Source organism: Mobula hypostoma, chromosome 1, assembly GCF_963921235.1.
Source record: "Mobula hypostoma chromosome 1, sMobHyp1.1, whole genome shotgun sequence".
Lineage (NCBI taxonomy): Eukaryota > Metazoa > Chordata > Chondrichthyes > Myliobatiformes > Myliobatidae > Mobula > Mobula hypostoma.
Genome location: NC_086097.1, coordinates 188,175,225 through 188,189,716, shown reverse-complemented (window position 1 = coordinate 188,189,716; position 14,492 = coordinate 188,175,225). Strand labels below are relative to the sequence as shown.

At 40.0% G+C, this 14,492-nt stretch overlaps 1 protein-coding gene across 1 annotated transcript in view; it reads right to left on the bottom strand.

The window, feature by feature from the left end:
- The window catches only part of LOC134348340 (cyclic nucleotide-gated cation channel beta-3-like), a 163,520-nt gene that overhangs the window by 148,310 nt on the left and 718 nt on the right, over positions 1–14,492 (bottom strand). The gene's annotated exons all lie outside the window — the stretch shown is intronic.

Below are 14,492 nucleotides of genomic sequence, written 5' to 3'. Positions count from 1 at the left end.
AAACAGTTTGCTGATCTTTAAGCTCTGAAAATACTTCTGTCTGTGTCATTTTATCTTGTTATTATCACATTGCAGCAGATTTCCTTCAAGGCAAACACCAACATAATTTGAAAATAGGCTCTGAAATTTCTGCCAGCAATGAATAAGTATCTTCATCATGACCATAGTGGTTCAAGGGCCATCAACTCCACCCAAGTGACTCATGATATTTTCATTAAGATGAGCAATGAGTATCAGCTTTGCCATTGAAATGCACTTCCCATAAGAGACTTAAAACAATAACAATAGGCATTGTGAACTGAGTTCAATTTAACATTCGTGAATTTCATATTAACATTTTTCCATTAGTGATGCAAGCTTGTTAACCAATTATTTTTTTTAATTTGAAAGTCCTAGGCATGGATGGGTCTTAATTATAAATTTAAAATGCACTGGATAATTTCTATGACACTGGCATCTAAGGCATCTCATCTTGTGTGCTTCGACATAGAACAACAGAAGCACCACAGGTGGTAAAAATTTACTCTGTGTACCATTTGTTAAAGGATTTGCTAATGTACATTTAACAGCTGCTGATGGCATGCAGAGATGGCAGATCATGATGCCAGTATGCAATGATAATTTGACTACACTGCTGCCATTTTGGAGTTCCATGGTGAAGCCCAGGATTAGTAGGATCCCTTTATCTTTGCAAAGCTCTGCATGATGTTAATCAGAATTTATAATGGTCACTGTCAACCTGTTTTATTTAGTGGATTATGAACAATTATTTAATAGTTTATGCCATGGTTTTACATTGAAATGTATGGTGATGTACTTTTGCACACTGGTACGATGTTTCAAATTTTTAGGAAATTGGTTGATATTGAAGACAATTTTGATAACAGAGGCTGTACAGAAGATAGATGCATACAGACTGGGTAAAATTTCTCCTCAGAAGTGATGGTAGTACTGAGAACAGAGTTAGTCATTGTATTCTTTCTTACTGGATTCAAGATTGAATGCTTCCCTATGGTATATGGTGCCACTGACTCTATGGCACTGATTTACTTAACATCTTATGACAAGCTTGACATTATCTTGAACTGAAACTGCATTATTAAGTGGAAATGTGAGCACGGAGAATGAAATAAAAATGTTTGAAAAAGATATAGGAAAGCTGAGTTGAGAGGGCAAGAACATAGCAGATACATGATAATATTGAAAAATGATAAGTTCAATACACAAAACAGAAAAGCAGACAATTTTTGAATGCATATGCAGCAATCAATTAGGAAAACTAATGGTATGTTGGCTTTTACTATGAGATAATTTGAGCACTGGAATAAAGATGTCTTATTGCGTTTATAAGGGGACTTAGCAAGACCGTTTCTGGAATATTACACAGTTTTGGTTTCCTTACTTAAAAAAAAATATAGACTTCATATACAGGGAATGTAGAGGAGTTTCATGAAACTGATTCCAGGGATGGCAGGTTTTCCGCCATGAGAAGAAATCCAGTAGACCAGACCTGCATTCTCTTAAGAGAGGAAATCTCATTGAAATTTATGATAACTTACAGTAGACTGCAAATAGAGAGGATGCTTTCGTGGCTAAAGAGTGTAGAACCAGGCGGTCACAAAGTCAGAATATATGGTAGGTTATTGAAGGCCAAAAGGGAAGAAATTTCTTCAATCTGAGACTAGTAATTTTTCTCTATCACAATGAGCTGGAGCACTCAATCATCATTTGTTAAAGCACACATTTCTGGAATGTTAAGGGATATGGGGATTGTGCAGTAATATAATGTCTAAATAAATCAGCATTAGTTTAATGGATGCATGAGAACACTTCGAGGAATAGATGGCAATGTGGCGACCCACTTTCTACACAGGTGAACCGGCTCACAAAATGGCGTGCGCGTCGGCAGAGAAGCCAGCCCCAAAATGGCACTGGGTCTTCTTCTTCACCAGCAAGGGGGGAAAGCCCACGCGCGGGAAGAGACTTTTCTAATGCACCTCTGATGTCATTTCCGCCCGGAGAGCGCGGGAACGGAACTACGTAAAAGCCAGTGCCGCTAAGTTTGAATAAACTAATCTCGAGTGCAACTTACAGACTGCGTGTTGTTATTTCTAGCTCTGTGTGTAGCTCATCGCTACAGCAACACCTTTCCCTTTCTTTAGTCTCCCAGTGTTTGACAAGTGTGTAGAGGCAAGCTGTGGTGGACATCAAAGACCAACAAACTGCAATAGTAGTGGCAACTGAGAATGTAGATTTTTACCCCATACTTCTACAGACGGGTTGATGAAGTTCGCCGTGTTGGGAAGAACATCTCAATCTCTAGCAAAATCCCTGCCATGTATTGAAGATGAAATATTCCTTGTTCCTTGATGCATAACACAGATTCACTTACAGTTCTTAACTACCTATTAAGCTCATCCATAGGATTAAAGCATACAGCATGCATGTCCACTCTAGTTTGATTTTTGGTGTATATAACCTTTCTCAGCAAGAGTACAAAGTATGACATAGCGAAGTGAATATGTTTTACTTTCATATTCCATTGTTTGTAATGGAATGTAATATCATGTGGCTAGCCTGATATGACTTGTTTTACAAAGTGATACATTTCTAGTCCAATAAGTAAGGATCCAATAAATTGCAAACACGAGGAAATCTGCAGATGCTGGAATTTCAAGTAACACACATAAAAGTTGCTGGTGAACATAGCCACCCAGGCAGCATCTCTAGGAAGAGGTACAGTCGATGTTTCAGGCCAAGACCCTTCGTCAGGACAATCCAATAAATTGATTGGTTTAGATGCTACCCATTCTTCAATCTCTCACTGCTACTGTCAGAGGTTCCTACCAGCTTCAAAAGGGCATTAATCATACTGGCATCCAAGAAGAGCAAGGTGAGCTGCTTTAGCAACTATTGCCCAGTAGCAATCACATCTACTGTGGTGAAGTGCTTTGAGAGGTTGATCAAGGCTAGAATTTACTCTTTCTTGAGCAAAGACTTACACCTTTATAGTTTGCCTACTGTCACAACAGGTTAGAATCAGAATCAGAGTCAGAATCAGGCTTAATATTACTGGCATATATTGAGAAATTTGTTAATTTATCAGCAGCAGTACAATGCAATATATGATAAATATAGAAAAATGAATTACAGTAAGTATATATGTATATTAAATAGTTAAATTAAAAATAGTAGTGCAAAATGAAAAAAATAAAAGAAGTGAGGTAATGTTCATGGGTTCAATGTCCATTTAGAAATCAGATGGCAGAAGGAAGAAGCTATTCCGGAATCGCGGAGTGTGTGCCTTCAGGCTTCTGTACCTCCTTCCTGACTGTAACAATGAAAAGAGGGCAAGTCCTGGGTGATGGGAGTCCTTAATAATAGACGCTGCCTTTCTGAGGCACCACTCCTTGAAGATGTCTTGGATAATATGGAGGATAGTATCCAAGAAGGAGCTGACTAGTTTTACAACTTTCTGTAGCTTCTTTCAGTCCTGTTGTGGCCTAACTAATAGTTAATAAAGTTGCAGAAGCTGCAGAGGTCTACAGCGATGCAATCTCACTGACTATCCACTCAGATTCAGAGCACCTGGACAACAAAACATATATCAGGCTGATGTTTATTTAGTACAGCTCAGAATTCACTACCACTGTCCCCTCACTACTAATCCACAAGTTTGAAAACCTGGGCCTCTGTGCAACTGGCTTCCTCATCAGGAGACCACAGTCAGAACAGATTAGTTAAAACATCTCTGTTGTGTTTTTAGTATTTCAGTAGCATTTGAGTAATATTGTAAATATATTGTTTGATTAAGCATTCTTTATGGGTTTTATGTAAAAATAAGTGAATTGCATACAATATGACATTACCACGTCATACATACGTGCTTTGCTTAAAGTAAAGATGAAACTAAGGTACAGTACTGTGCAAATTTCTTAGGCACATATATTAGCTAGGGCGTCTAAGACTTTTGCAAAGTACTGTATGTCAGGGGTCCCCAACCTTTTTTGCACTGCGGACTGGTTTAATATTGACAATTTTCTTGCGGACCGGCCGACCGGGGGGAGGGGGGTGCAGTAGGCTGCCAACGGACAAGCGTAGCACTCATATAAGTTGTGTTTACCCAGAGGAAGACTACAGTGACCATGAAGCCTTGCGCGGGCACCAGTGCGCATGTGTGACCTGTGCATGCCTGTACCTGCCGATTCTTTTCCCCCTGCAAATCATTTTTGCCGATTCTGTTCGGCGACGGGGTGGGGGGGGGGCGCGGAATTAATCACGACCAGAATATCGGTGATAAGTGGCTAATACACTCAATTTCGTTTCTAAAAGGGTTTATCTAACGGATTTAACATTAAACACACAGCACATACTTTCCTCGCATGAATATAGTGATAAGTCAATTATCAGGGGAGCTTGAAGTAAGTGTTGAATGAACTTCCAGTAGAAGTGGTAGAGGCAGGTTCGATATTATCATTTAAAGAAAAATTGGATAGGTATATGGACAGGAAAGGAATGTAGGGTTATGGGCTGAGTGCAGGTCGGTGGGACTAGGTGAGAGTAGCGTTCGGCACGGACTAGAAGGCCGAGATGGCCTGTTTCCACGCTGTAATTGTTATATGGTTATATAAGTAAGTCAATAGCATCATAACATTTAAGTAACATTTGGATATTAAACACACAGCACATATTTTCCCCGTATGAACATATAGAATCATCGCAACACACCAATATCGCTGAATCAGTGGGAGCCCTGGGTTTGTTTCCCTGCAACAACACGGTCCTATCGAGGGGTGATGGGAGACAGTGATACTCGAAGGGGGTTCCTTATGTCCTGTCTATTACACAATTTAGTTTTCGCAGCATTCATTGCAGAAAACTCCGCTTTGCAGAAAAATGTTGGAAATGGAAGCAACGTTTTCAGTGCATTTGTGGCTATCTCAGGATATTTAGCCGTAACTTTGATCCAGAATGCCGGCAGAGTTGTTATGTCAAACATACTTTTCAGCCCGTCGTCATTTGCAAGCTCAAGGAGTTGATCTCCTTCCCGCGCTGACATGGATGACGCGCGAGTAATGACCTCGCATGCGCAATGGCTCAACAGTGGGCTTGACAGGGAATGAGGGAAGGTGCAGCTGACTCATATCGCCAAATCATATTGTTTCCTCACGGCCCAGTAGCACATGCTTTGCGGCCCGGTGGTTGGGGAATGCTGCTGTATATTATTCCCACCTCTGTCTTTTTGCTTTGAATTAGTTTTATGTTTTGGAGTTACAAAATGTTAAAATCTCCTCTTTGTTAATAATTCACACAGGTGCACCTCAAGGGTGCATGCTTAGCCCATTGTTCTACTCTCCCTACATTCGTAACTCCGCTTAGCCCACTGTTTTACTCTCTCTATATTCATAACTCTGTGGCTAGGCATAACTCAAATTCACTAATAACTCCACTGTTGTTGGCAGAATCTCAGATGGAGACAAGGAGGTGTACAAGAATGAGATAGATCAGCTGCTTGAGTGCTGTCACAACAACAACCTTGCACTCAACATCAGCAAGACCAAGGAACTGCTTGCGGACTTCAGAAACGTGAATTTGGGAGTACACATATCATGATCGTAAGAGGTTGCAGACGGTTTTAGACTCAACTAGCTCTATCATGTGCACAAATTTTCCCACCATGGAGGACATCTTTCGGAGGTGGGCCTCAGGAAGGTGGTATCCATCATTAAGGAGCCTCACTAGCCAGTATTCTCATTGCTAACATCAGGGGAGAGGTACAAGGGACTGAAGACCACACTTAAAGTTTTTGGAACATCTTTTTCACCTCTGGCATCAGAGCTCTGAATAGTCTATGAACACTAAACACTACTCTTTTACACTATTTATTTATGTAACTTAGAGTAATTGTAATGTCTTACACTGTACTGCTGCCACAAAACAACAAATATCACAATATACATTCAGTGGTCACTTTACTGGTACACCTACTTGTTAATGCAAATATCTAATCAGCCAATCATGTGGCAGCAATTCAATGCATAAAAGCATGCAGATACGGTCTAGAGGTTCAGTTATTGTTCAGACCAAACATCAGAAAGAGAACGAAAAGTGATCTAACAGACTCTTACCATGGAATGATTGTTGGTGCCAGATGGGGTTGTTTGAGTATCTCAGAAGCTGCTGATCTCCTATGACTTTCATGTACAACAGTCTCCAGAGTTTACAAAGAAACAAATAACATCCAGTGAATGAGAGTCTTGTGGGTGACAATGCCTTGTGAATGAGAGAGATCAGAGGAGAATGGCCAGATTGGTTCAAGCTGACAGGAAGGTGGATGGTCTACAGCAACAGAAGACCACGGACATACATTGGTGGCCCCTTCATTAGGTACAGGAGGTACTTCAGTGATGATAAATCTGATTCAGACTCTGATTTACACTTTCCTATACTGGTTTCCAATGGAACTCTAAACAACATGGTGCATTCTTAATTTCCCTAGTTCCAGTGCAAAACCCCATAGACACTTTGTGATAAAATGTGTAACAAAAGGTTTTATTGATTAATCAGCCATTTGGAACAGATGATTTCAGATCATAGGTTGATTTTAAATCAGTAAAAAACAATATTTTTGGTTATATTTGACACAAAATGGAAAGCACTGATAAGTGACACAAAAGAACATTGCACATGAAAAACTGAATTCCAAGATTTTAACTTAGTTGCATGATTTAACATAGAGATAAATTAACTAAGTTAGTGTATTGCTAGTGAAGTCTGCACAGGATCCAGTGTCACTGAAACCTATGCAAGTCAAGGATGTCTGTGCAATTTCTAATAAATAGCAATTTAAATTGCATTTCACCATACTTAAAGAGGAAAAGCTTTTTAAGAAGATATAATTTACAATACCTTTGGAAATGTTAATCCTTGATAAATATTTCATTATGCAACACATAGAGCTTCTTTAATACTGAGATTCTGATTATTTCAGTATTTTTTTTTCATTTCTGAGTATTCCTGCACAATAACAAGCTTACTGGGAAACTAGCATCAAATGTAGCCTAATAGCAATTGGCTTTCAACTGAAAGAGTTAGTTCTATTCTCAGCATTAATTTATTGTAATTTATACTCTAAACAACAATGTGTTTAATTGCAAGTTAATCACCTTTTTCTTAGTATCAGTTGGGGAACAGTAGCATTATTTGCTGCACAAAAAATTGAATTAGTATGTTTACATGGCCAAGGGACATAAATTTAGTTGAAGTATTCTTGCAACAACACAAAGCCATGCTCTAGGAAAGGAGATGTGAGGTTAACAACGGGGTGGATGAATGGATAATTGTGATTGAGAGGAAGCACTTCTATTCTGGAAAATTGATTTGTTTTCCATTTAAAAGCATATCATTTAACAGAGCTTGTGAAGTCTCAATTCTCTGACAATGAAGTATCCCTTTAACACTACACATATGCTTCAACCTGGACAACATTTAAGGAAAGTATTTTTAATATGTATTTATGAGCAGTTCCACGAAAATAGGAGGATATGAAGAAGTTTGAGATTCATGCTCAGAAAAGACTATCTAATAATTATGATGCATATTAAAGATTCCTGTATGTGCATTTATTAATAATGCATGAGTAATTAACCCTTAAAAATGTAACGTTTAAATTCCTATCTGCACTCCTGGATAGGAAAATAATTCATATTTTGCATATTGTATTAGGAACCTATAATAGGTACTGGAATTGACATTCAAAAATGCAAAAATCTAACTGAATAGCAGGTCCCCCTTCATAGACTGAATAAGAGAAGAAATAGGCTAATAATGTTATAATAAAACATTGGAGATCCTATTGTTTAATATTTTTATCCATAAGGCGACATATTCCCTCATAACTTCTCAACTTCAGTGAGACTCAACACAAATTGGGGAATTGCTTTGTTGGGCGCTTTGCTCAGTTTGCAACACATGGCATACAGGGATTCAGGGCCTGCACTTTCTTTGTGTGGCTGATTTCCTTCATGTGCTTGCTATCTTGTATGTGCTATGTATGCTTCGTGCCGTGCGTGACTGTTGGTACTGTTTTGCACTTTGACCCCCGAATAATGAATCAAATCGAATTGAATTGGTAGAATTTCCCGGTGGCCAACAATTTTAATGCTACGTCCCATTCAAGAAGGCGGAGCGGAGTGATGATGGCGCTAAACACCGGCTCCTTTGCTTGCATCTTTGGAAACAGCTCTATTTCCATCTTTAACATCTTTATTTTTCCCTTTCAGGGTTCTTTTGAAATCCTGACCTGGAGTTACATGCTGACTACGGTTCTTTGTGGGAATGGGACCTACTCTCGGGGTTTCAGGACTGGCTGTTGTACGGCACACCAAGGGCTAAGCTTAAGTATTTAGCTTGGCTTTGGTAGATGGCTTTCGGGCCTCTGGAGTGGGCCGATTGAGGGCTGAGGAGACCTGTGAGTCGTCGGGCAGTTGGAATATCTGCGGCTGTATGCCCAGAGATTCATGATCTTTGGGCACAGAGCTCAAAAGAAAAGCAACATGGTGGACTTTTAACATCATAAACCAGCGAGTTGTTTGTTATGTCTCCCCACTCGCTATGAAAACAGAGACATCTCTTTCTCCCTTATTGGGGAGAGAGAGAGCCTATGGTATGTAGAATGCCAGGTGAACAATATAGTCTTTGGGGTAACTGCAAGTCTGTGCCTTTACTGTTGCTTTGCTCACGCTTCAGTGCTCGCTGACGGGTGCTGATGCTTTTCTTTTGCCAGTGGGGGGAGGGGGGTATGGTGGCTTTGCTGCCGCTTACACGTGGGAGGGAGGGGAGCTGGGGGCACTTTGGGGTTCTAACATTTGACTGTCATTCATTCTTTGGGGCACTCCTCTGTTTTCATGGATGGTTGTGAAGAAAAAGCAATTCAGCATGTATATTGTATACGTTTCTCTGACATTAAATTGTACCTTTTATACCTTTGAAAACTTTCCATTCCAACATTCTCATCTATTGCAAAGATGAGACCACCTACAGGTTGAAGGAACAACACTTCATATTTTGTCGGGTAGCCTGTAACCTGATGGCCTGAACGTCGATTTCTCTAACTTCTGGTGATTTCTCCACCCTCCCCATTCTCTCTTTTCCATTCCCAATTTCCGGCTCCCCTTTTTCTTCTCCTCACCTGCCTATCATCTCCCTCAGGTGTCTCTCCTCCTTCCATTGCTGCCATGGTCCACTCCTCTTTCCTATTAGATACTTCCTTCTTCACCCTTTACTTTTCCACCTATCACCTCCCAGCTTCTCGCTTCATCCCCCCTCCCACACACCTGCCTTCCCCCTTCACCTGGTTTTACCTGTCATCTGACTGATTGTACTATGTCTCTTGCCCTCACCTCCTTATTCCTTCTTCCTCATTCCTTTTCAATCCTGATCAAGTGTCTCGGCCTGAAATGTTATTTATTTCTCTCCATAGAGGCTGCATGACCAGGTGACTTGCAGCATTTTGTGTATGTTACTCATACATTCAATGTATCTCACAATGAAGGCTAACATTCCATTTGCCTTCTTGATACTCTGTTGCATTTGCAAACCAACTTCTTGCGATTCATGCACAAGTGTTTTCAAGTCCCTCTTGCCCAACAGCATACTGTAATCTTGCACCACTTAAATTACCTGATCTTTCATTTTTTCTTCCAAATTGTGACTTCACATTTATCAACATTGTAGCCCATCTGGCACACCCTTTCTTACTCACTGACCCTATCTATATCTCTCTGTACAGAGTCTCTGCATCACCTGTGCAATTTGCTTTTCCATTCAATTTAGTGTCATCATTAAATCTAGGTACATTATACTTGGTCCTCTCTTCCAAATTATTAATTGTATATAAGTGGTCAGAATGCTCTCATTTTAAGTAATGGATATAGAGGGGCAACTATCCAAAAAGATATGCAATTATAGGGCCAGAATAATCACCACACGGAAGAACATGAATATCAAGTCTCTACTTCTTTTTCATTTTTGAATGTGTTCTTCCATGTCTCAGTTTTTCTTTTAAAAATTAGTTCAAAACAACAACAACAATATTTAATTAAGTAAAACTTTTCAACTGTTATGCTGCATCCAGCCTCAGCACATCCCATTTTGCTTTCTCTATGGAGTTATGGTATCTTCATCATTGCACACATTTTGGTAGAATGATCTTCCAATTGACTTTGCTTATATTTTTTTCTTATTTCCCCTTTTGTCTTGTGCTTCATTACATGCTTACAACTGTTAGCCATTCAATATTTCAAGGCTTGTTTTGGTTTGCTTTGAAGGTTTGTATGTACTTTTCTAGGGAGAACTCTGTCTCAGATAGTACTCATTTCCCCAGAGTGCAGTCCTGATTCTATAATTTGATCCCTGCTGATCAAGTACTTTAAATCATCCATTATCTGCTCAAACTGATCACTCTGTGAGAAAGCATCAGATTGTTCTCTGTGGTCCAATTCTTTCCAACTGTGCTCAATGAGATCCAATCATAACTTGATTTCAAAGTCAGCTTAAAATAAATGTTAATTCTTTCTTCAATTGTTTTCAGTCTTGAGAAAAGTTATTGTTTGAAAATCTTGACTATTTAGCAGAATGGTTAAATTAAACTAGCAACCAGAATTTAGGGCCATTGATCCAGAGGTAGGAATGCAAATCCCACTATAGTAAATGGGGAATTAAGTTCAATTGATATAGAATTAAAAATAGTTGTCATAATTAGGAATAGTCAGCATAGATTTGTCAAAGGCAGGTTGTGCCTTACAAGCCTGACTGAATTTTTTTGAGGATATAACTAAACACATTGCTGAAGGTAGAGTAGTAGATGTAGTGTATATGGATTTTAATAAGGTATTTCATAAGGTACCCCATGCAAGGGTTATTAAGAAAGTAAGGGGGCATAGGATCCAAGGGGATGTTGCTTTGTGGATCCAGAACTGGCTTGCCCACAGAAGGCAAAGAGTGGTTGTAGATGGGTCATATTCTGCATGGAGGCTGGTGACCAGTGGTGTGCCTCAGGGATCTGTTCTGGGACCCCTACTCTTTGTGATTTTTATAAATGACCTGGATAAGGAAGTGGAGGGATGGGTTAGTAAATTTGATGATGACACAAAGGTTGGGGGTGTTGTGGATAGTGTGGAGGGCCGTCAGAGGTTACAACAGAATATTGATAGGATACAAAACTGGGCTGAGAAATGGCAGATGGAGTTCAACCCAGATAAGTGTGAGGTGGTTCATTTTGGTAGGTGAAATATAATGGCAGAATATAGTATTAATGGCAAGACTTCTGGCAGTGTGAAGGATCAAAGGGATCTTGGGGTCCGAGTCCATAAGACACTCAAAGCCGCTACGCAGGTTGACTCTGTGGTTAAGAAGGCATATGGTGCATTGGCCTTCATCAATCGTAGAATTGAGTTTAAGAGGCGAGAGGTAATGTTGCAGCTATATAGGACCCTGGTCAGGCCCCACTTGGACTACTGTGCTCAATTCTGGTCGCCTCACTACCGGAAGGACGTGGAAACCATAGCACTGGTGCAGAGGAGATTTACAAGGATGTTGCCTGGATTGGGGAGCATGCCTTATGAGAATAGGTTGAGTGAACTTGGCCTTTTCTCCTTGGAGCGACAGAGAATGAGAGGTGACCTGATAGAGGTGTGCAAGATAATGAGAGGCATTAATCGTGTGGATAGTCAGAGGCTTTTCCCCAGGGCTGAAATGGCTAGTATGAGAGGGCATAGTTTTAAGGTGCTTGGAAGTAGGTACAGAGGAGATGTCAGGGGTAAGTTTTTTACGCAGAGAGTGGTGAGTACATGGAATGGGCTGCCGGCAGTAGTGGTGGAGGCGGAAATGGTAGGGTCTTTTAAGAGACTCCTAGATGGCTATATGGAGCTTAGAAAAATAGAGGCCTATGAGTAAAGCCTAGATAGGTCTAAGGTAGGGACATGTTCAGCACAGCTTTGTGGGCCGATGGACCTGTATTGTGCTATGTTTTCTATGTTTCCAATCGTAATATATCCATATAATTAGCAGCTTTTTGCAACAAGCTAACTAGTTCACTAATCTCTTCAGGAAAGGAAATCACTCACCTTTATCTAGATTAACCTATTTATGAATCTAGAAATACGAATATAATTGAGTCTTAATTGCATCCTCAACTCAGGAAACAAAAATCTATAGAGTCAGGACTACAGAATCAGAATTAATATCATCGGTATATGTCATGAAGTTTGTTGACTTTTGGGAGCAATACATAACAATAGAGAAAAATGAGTTACAGTAATCACATGTCTATTAAATTGTTAAATTAAATAAGTAGTGCAAAAAAAGTAGTGAGGTAGTGTTCATGTGTTCAATGTCCATTCAGAAGTGTGATGGCAGATGGGAAGAAGCTTTTCCTGAATTGTCGAGTGTGTGTCTTCAAGCTTCTGTACTTCTTTCCTGATGATGGCAATGAGGAGAAGGTATGACCTGGGTGGTGAGGACCTTGATGATGAACACTGCCTTTTTGAGGTATCACTGCTTGAAGATGTTCTGGATACTACGGAGGCTAGTGCTCACAATGGAGTTGACTAAGTTTACAACCCTTTGCAGCTTACTTCGATCCTGTGCAGTAGTTCCCCCACCCCCCCAATACCAGATGGTGATGCAGCTGGTTATAAAGCTCTCTACAGTACATCTGAAGAAAAAAAAATTGTGTTTTTAGTGACATACCAATTTTCCTTAAACCCCTAATTCAATATAGTCACAGTTATGCCGCCTTTGTAATTACATCAATTTGTTGGGCCGAGGATAGATCCTTAGAAATGTTGACACCCAGGAACTTGAAATTACTCACGCTTTCCACATCTGATCCCTTGATGAGGACTATTGTGTGTTCCCTTGCTTTACCCATTCAGAAGTCTGTGATCAGTTCTTGGGTTTTACAGTCACTGAATGCAAAGTTGTTGCTGTGAGACCACTCAACTAGCTGGTATATCTCACTGCTGTACGTCCTCTCATCACCATCTGAAGTTCTGCCAACAATGGTTGTATCATCAGCAAATTTACAGATGCCTTTTGAGCTGTGTCTAACCACAGAGTCATGGGTGTAGAGAGAGTAGAGCGGTGGGCTGAAGTGTGCCAGTGTTGATTGCCAGCGAGGTGGAGATGTTGTTTCCGTTCGGCAGAGATTGTGGCCTACAGGTTAGGAAGTTGAGGATAAAGTTACAGAAGGAAATACAGAGGACCAGGGACTGGAGTTTTTTAATCAGAACTGTGGGAATGACTGTTAAATTCTGAGCTGCAGTCAACAAACATCATCCTAACATTATATTATCCAGGTGATCCAAGGCTAAAAATGGAGTCTATCATAGACAATATGGCGACATACAAATTGCAGAGAGCCCAAGTCCTTGCTAAGACAGGGCTAACCATAACCAACCTCTCAAAGCACGTCATCACTGTGGATTTAAGTGCTACTGGACAACAGTAATTAAGGCAGCTCACCCTTGTCTTCTTGGATTCTGGTATAGTTGTTGCCCTTTTGAAGTTGGGAACTTCAGACTGTATCAGAGTCTGATATTGCTTTTTCCACAGAGACGGGCACAACTTTAGAGCACATCTTACACTGGCTAGTGTCGTGTTAGCACATATATTACCAAATTTAAAGCAGCACAGGCTTGATGCAGTTTATTATTTAAAGCAATCAATACTATATAATTCTTCTACTACATTAGCGACTAGGTTTATGATCACACTTTTAGTCTGTTGCACCAGCATCTCCTTAATTGGCCTTGATGCCATTTTTTTCTCTTTTTTCACAGTTCTTGTATGAGGTGATTTGTGATAGTTTACTACTATAAAGGATAATACGTTAATACTCCAATAATGTGATCTGACCTGCGGAATTGAACTCCGACGTCGCGAGTTATATAGTGTCATGCTAACTGCCGCAACCGTGGCGACCCACGTAGAAACAAAGTAAGTGTGCCTGGAAATCACAAGAAAAGTACAAATATGCATTATTTTATCAATTAAGAACTATAACTTGAAAAGGAAAGAAGGCGTGTTTTGCTTTCTCAGCTCTTGGATGAGCGACAATGAGTAATTCCAGAATCATGAGAGTTCTGAGTTGGGCTAAGAACGAAGAAAACCTTCAGAAAACTGGAGGCTTCATATAAAATAAGGTGTTCTGAGACACCAGAAGTCACAACCCATGAAGAAACTGAGCTTCGCGTTTACAATTCAAAGACTATAAACCTGTGCAGTGAATCTGAGAATTCATCCCATACTTGATGTAGTATGTAGTATTTGTCCCAAGATGTGAGCTTTGTGGCTTAATATAATAAGTGACAAGTTGGAATGATAAAGCAAACCTTAAGTTATAATATACGATACTGTGCAAAAGTCTTAAGCGTACGTGCGCGCGCGCACACACGCACACCTACCTATATCTAGGATACCTAAGAATTCTG